The sequence below is a fragment of the Streptopelia decaocto genome (genome assembly GCF_964273445.1).
Source record: "Streptopelia decaocto genome assembly, chromosome: 18".
NCBI lineage: Eukaryota > Metazoa > Chordata > Aves > Columbiformes > Columbidae > Streptopelia > Streptopelia decaocto.
The window spans coordinates 2,170,851-2,177,196 of NC_138673.1; positions in this window are offsets into that span (position 1 = coordinate 2,170,851).

Consider the following 6,346-nt stretch of genomic DNA (forward strand, 5'->3'; position numbering starts at 1 on the left):
CCATGGCCTTGTATTTTGCCTCCATGAACTGGAATTCTGTATCAGATCTGTTGCGTAATTACTGAAACTCAGGGGGTAAACTCTGCCTTGATTAAATGACTCTTGAAGGGCTTTGCATAAAATATAGGAAAGGTGAAACAGTACACAGAAATAAAGAGTGTGTGAGTTATTAATGTGACTGTGTATTGCTGTGGTGGGTTGAGGCAGAACAAGCAGAAAGCTGCTGTTAAATTGTGGCAGACTTTCACTGCTGTGAATTCCCATTAATTTAGCTTTAATTTATCCCTTCTATGTGTGACTTGGGCAATTTGAGCTGCCCAAAGGTCTGGTTGGCCTTGTGGGAGTAACTATGCCTTTTTAACATGAGGAAGCTTATTAAAGTGTTGAAAACAAATAGAAAAAAGGGCGGTACAAAGGTGTTTCAAGCACTTCCCTTGGTGGATGTTGCTGTTGGAGGTGCCGGGAGCGCTGTGGGGTGTGAGCCGCTCCTTCAGAAGCGCTTCCTGATGCCACTCGGGGCCTGGGATGAGAATTAATGCGGTGTCGTACCTGGTTGTGTTGCAGTCTTGCTGTGCAGTAAATTGCAAACTCTGTGTGTTAATTAGATGCCAGCAAGGACTTTAGCCCTAGATGTGTGTGTTGTGTGGCTCAAGGCGGTGGGAGCGTTTGCGCTTTTGTTGCAGAGGCTGTGGGCATTACGGAACACGCGGCTGATGGAGCTGGGTCAGCGGCAGAGCCCGCAGGCTGGAAACACCAGCACTGCCCCCTGTTTGGGCTACAGTGGGGTCTTGACCTTGGCCAGGTGTTCCCCAGCTGCTCTGTCCTCCTCTCTGTCAACAGAAAATGAGAAAATACACTGGGAAACGTGTGGGTGGAGATCAGGCCCATGCAGGTGCAGCAACCCCAGCTCATCACAGGTAAGTAACTTTGCACTGTTTTGTCCTTCAAGGTCATCAATCAGCCAGCCCCAAATATACCTGCATCCCTAAACACACCTGCAGTGAGGGTGGGTAAAGGCCAGGGATGCAAACGAGGAGCAGCGCAGATTAGAACTAAAATAACCTTCTTGATTTTTGCATTGATTAGCAAGAGTAATTTGCCCTCCAAACACCACTGTGCTGTTGTGTTTGGCTTAAAATAGCCTGAAATGCTTCAGGACACGACACTCGGAGCCGTGTACACGTATGGATCGTGGCACCTCGGCGCGGGGCTGCGACACCCATCAGGAGCGGATAAAACACAAGCAAGCCCATAAAAACAAAGATTATTCCAGGCAACTGCTTTATTACAGCAAACGCTTTTCTCTACAGGATCCTTCAAAAACAAATGACTCAGAGAACTAATGACTAGCCCGAAGTGTTGAAAATACTCCTGAAATGATATTACTTTGTCATGACTCATCAGAATCTATTTTTGTAGCTGCTTTGTTTTTCACAAGGGGCTGGAGCCCCCTCAGCATCTCCTGCACCAGGGCGGGAAGGAGGTTTAACAGCCTAAAGCCTTATTTACCCTAAGGCACCCGTTGCTTTTGCAGGTGGCTGCAGGCAGCCCTGGATTGCACAGCACTGCGGGTGCTGATTTTATTTTAAACGGGATTAAACTCTCACAGCACCACTCTGCATGAAGGCCGCATCCCAGATTAGCAATCCCACCCTGAATTCTGATGTGAATGCTCTTGCACTTGACCAGAAGAGTCAAAAATGGGTTACGCTATGCTAAAAAAGGGGATAATTGATCTCGGTTTGTGTCGGCAAGCTGCTTTCCTTTAAACATCCATTGTAAAAGGTTGTAACTGTGATGGGGTGGTGATGCCTCTAATTTCATTGGTTTTTCTTGCACACGTGGGACACTGGGTGCCTTGGGGACACCTCAACGGGTGTATGGAGGTGAAGGGTGGGCATAAGGGTCAGCGCGGTTGTAGGGTGAACAAAAAGAGCGCTACAGCTTATAGACAATGCCAAGCTCTGCTTTATTTTCATCAGTTTGATCAGTACAAAAGCAGATAGCGTATGTTTCACTTTTTATTCTTTTTCATTTTAATTAACACTTTACAAAGTACAAAATATACTGTCATTTATTTTGGAACATTAGGACTTTTTTTTTCTTTTTTCTTTTTCTGTGTGTGTTTTGTTGTTTGTTTTGTTTTGTAGTTTTTCCATACAGTACATAAATCTCAGCTTTTCAGCATAAGACCAGCAAAGAAAAGCAGCGTGTGCACTCGCTGGGAAAGCAAAGCATCCACTTCTCAGCTCCACGCTTTGTGCCCAGAGCACGATCCTCATCTGCTGCCGCTCCTGCCCCCCAGTGTAACGTCCCCCCAGTGTAACGTCCCCCCAGCCACGCAGAAGCCACCACCAAGGCCACTGCTGCCCCAGCACAAAGGCCACTGACTCTGTCCGTCCCTTGTGCCCCAAACTCGCACAAGCTGCTGCCCCACGGAGCGCAGCCCCTTCCCATGGGTGCAGCACAGACCCCTGCACAGGGTCGATCCCTCCACTCGCTTTCCATTAGTCTGGTAATTAAAGAGGAAAAAAAAGCATTATTTGCTCCCCCCAGAGGTTTCTCAGAGGTGAGTGGGGGCTGCAGGAGGGGTGCCCAGGGCTGCCGGTGTCCTCAGCCAGTCTGGTGGGTGTCCCAGGCCAGAAGTGGTATTTCACTGACGGAGGAAATGACACAATAACAGTTTTTGGAAGGTTTGTGTTGCCAGCGTGGGCCCTGGGGAGCAGACCCTGGTCCGAGCTGGGCAGAGGCTGCACCAGGAGCCTCTTAGCTGCCCGCTAGAAATTTGGGTCAATGCTGCAGCTGTCCTGGGCACCTGCAGACAACTTGGTTTCCTTCTTAAGTTAAAAAAAAGGGGGAGAAAGAAAGAACTCCTTAGTCTTGTTCAAGCCAGTTGAGACACTTATAAAGGGCTGACGCAGACTCATCCAGCTCTGAAGGTGCCCAACACAGGGGAGTTACAGTGTGAACCTGCACTGGGACCCCGCTGCGCAACAGAGAAACCAAACTGAAAACGTGTCCCTAAGCACTGATGAGGATGATGAGGCTCCCTCCAAATTAACCCTCCCGGTGCCTCCCCGTGCCCGAGGAGCAGGAGGTGACAAGATGAGCCATATCCCAGTGCCACCAGGACCTGCTGGCACAGCTCGGTGGTGGGAGCATTGTGTGTGTTCACCAAACTGGGATCATCACAGTCCCTAATTTTAGTGAAAAATAAAAAGGGGAGAGTGGGCAGTCAATGGCGAGGGAGGGAGATGGGCTCTTCCAAAGGCTGAATCGGAGCATCCAAAGCCTGATCCTGCCGCAAGTCACTGCCCAGCAGCCTCCTGCTCCCTGCCTGTCCCATTCGAGTCGGCAGGATGAGCGTCCCCGAGTGTCCCCCTCCCTGTCACCGCCACGCCCAGCAAACACGGCTGCCACAGTGCAAAAACAAAGGGCCCACGCCTCGACTTCATGTCTCATGAACCCCAAATCCAAGCCTGCAGCCCCCACGCAGGAGGGACAACGGGCGAAGTACCGGGGCCGGGACCACGCTGGCTGTGACACTGAGCACTGGCGAGGGCCACCTCCCTCTGCGGCACCAGGCCCTGATCTGGGCACCAGCGGCACCGAAATGCAGATCTCACAGCCCCGCGAGTGACGGCCACCGAATTCGCATGAATATTTTTAGCAGCAGCAGCGAGGTTTGTGAGTGAGAGGCGAGGGTGGGTCTGGGTCCCAGCTCCAGCACAACCAGAACACGGGGAAAGGACCCAGCCTGTCCCCTGGGAGCTGCAGCTCCTGTGCTCCCCACCCCCCCCATGCTATCAGAGCAGCTCACAAATGCCAATAAGAACCTGGAGAAAGGAAGAACAGAGACGTGGCTTGGGCACCCTGGGGCTGCAAGAGGGGACCCTGGCAGGCAGGGTCGGGGTGGGGAGAGCGAGGGCACAATTCATTTTTTAGTCCTATGATTAAACTAAAATAAGGCTGAGGTCTCTTCCTACCCTTCAAAGGATAAACAGGGAGTTCCTACTGCAGAGCCGTCCTTTTCATACGCTCAACCCCCCCCAACCCGGGCACCATCCCACGCGAGGCTGGAGCCACCAACACGCACCGTGAGGGAAACATGAGAGGAGACATTCAAAATCCAGTGAATTCTTCAAGAACAAGTCTAGTTAAACTGGCTGCCTACACATATTGCTGCAGATGAACCGTGGGGCTGGATGGGAGAGCCCTGACACCCTGGGCCTTGCGGGAGCTGCGGTGGGAAGGGTCCGAACGGTCCCTGCGCCCCCAACAGCCCAGTCCTGCCCAGAGACAACACCGCCGGAGGAAGGTTTGTGGTTCCTGCAGCTGTAGAAGCAGAGACAGCTCTTTAGGTAATTTCAGTCACCTCAATAATTCAAAAAAATCCCCTTAAAAATAATTACAAAAGCAACTACACCAAAAGGCTGTGGGTTTTTTCTCCTTTGCCCCATGCACACAACGCCCTCGGCCCTTCCTTCATCCTCCCGTATGGCAAATGGTCTTCTGCTCGTCCCACCGACCACAAACCCAAACCGGAGCCTGCTGATTTCCTTCAGCAAGAGCGGAATTCCCTCCCAGCCGCTGGGACAGACTGTGCGGGCAGCGGGGACACCAGGTCTGGGCGGCTCGTTTTGCCGGGGCTGCATGTCCCATACAACCCGTTCCCCAGGGCAGCCCCCCAGCCCGTGGCCGCTCCAGTGGGTGTTTCAGCCGGCAAACAGGGCTGAACTCCCCTCCTGGGACCCGCGGGAGCATTAAATCCCCGGGCGGCCGTGCCAGCGAGCGGGTGCTGCCAGCGCCGTTCCCACAAGAGCCGGGGCAGCGGGTCCTTGGAAAAACTGCATTTTTCAAGTTACAGAAGAGCTGGTAGGAATCCTTTGGGAAAAAAAAAAAAACAAAAGGCAGAAAGCTGGTTTCAAATCCTCGGGATGCTGAGCTAGCAGCAGAAAGCCGGGGGAGCAGCGTGACCCCGCGCTGCAGCCAGCCCCCGACTGCGTCTGGCTAAATGGGCCACGCCAGAGACACAGACGCTGCCCCAGGGAGGACAAAAACAACCAGCCCTGCACAATGAAGGATGGAAGAAGCCCTTTTTTGGCATTCTCTTTTAGGGGTGGGAGGACACCGGTAAAACCGCTGGGTCTCCCTGGACAGAGCCACTGATCAGCTCTGCTCGGGGGACACAGCTCAGACAGGGAGCACCGCGCTGCTGCTCCGCTCCCGGGATACTTCAAAACTTCAACCCTGCCAGATTCCTGCTGGGCAGCTCCATCCGTCGCTGATCCCAAAATCCACCCACACTTCATTTACAAAATTCTACAGAAAGCTAAAAAAGGGTAAAACACCCCAAGGGAGGCCAGGGAATTAGGCAGCTGGTGCCAGCTGGGGCAGAGCCGAGCTGGGCTGGAGCCAGGGCAGGAGGTGGGGGCTGCTGTCCCCCCACTTTGAACACTAAATTTAGGGGCTTTTAGGGGGGATGAGCTGCCCAGGGTTCGTGCTCCATCCTGGGCAAACTAGGCAGCGCCACAGATCATCTCCAAGAGGGAATTACAGAGCGGGGAGAAGCTTCTACCTGTGATCTGCAGTTCCCAGGTAACATTCAGTCCTTGGCTTCAGTGCACACGTCATCTCCCCAACCTGAGGGAGAAATGGCTGGTGCTGTCTAGAGAGACCAAGAAAGGGACATCTTGGCTCGATATGTTCCAAAGAGGTATGCTTGCCTGCACATTCACACCCTATCATTATAATATACTATGTTTGACACATACTTCATTTCTTTCCCCTGCTTCACTGGGGTCTGTGCATCGCTCCATGTTCAGCAGAGCTGCTGCAGGGGCTGCTGCTGCCACAGCAAGGACTTGCAGATCAGCCTCCAGTGCAGAACCCCATCGTTCTTCACCTGTGCTCACCAGAGCTGGTATTTCCACCCAGCTGTGCTTCATGAGGATTAAATAAAGGAGGCGGCGGAGGGAAGGCAAATGGGCGTGGGTTGGAGACAACAGAGTAACTCAAGATTCACAGTTAAATGCTTCCCTTCACTCCTGGGAAGGTCCCACAGCCCTCGGTGGGGACGTGCACAGAACATTTCCAGAGTGGCTCAGGGCTGCCAGGATGCCCGAGGGATGCTGCTGGTATCACTGGTATCGCTGCCCCTGGTACATACAGCCCAGGCAGGGGACAGACAGACAGACAGATGCGCTCATGGGGAGAAGGTATCTAAATCTGGAGGCAGCTCTGCACACCTCAGCCAATGTAAACACATCCCAGCACTTGCTATACAATGTAAATACTATTTGGCAAAGGATTACTGGGTTTTACTCTCTAGCAGGGAATAAAAGTT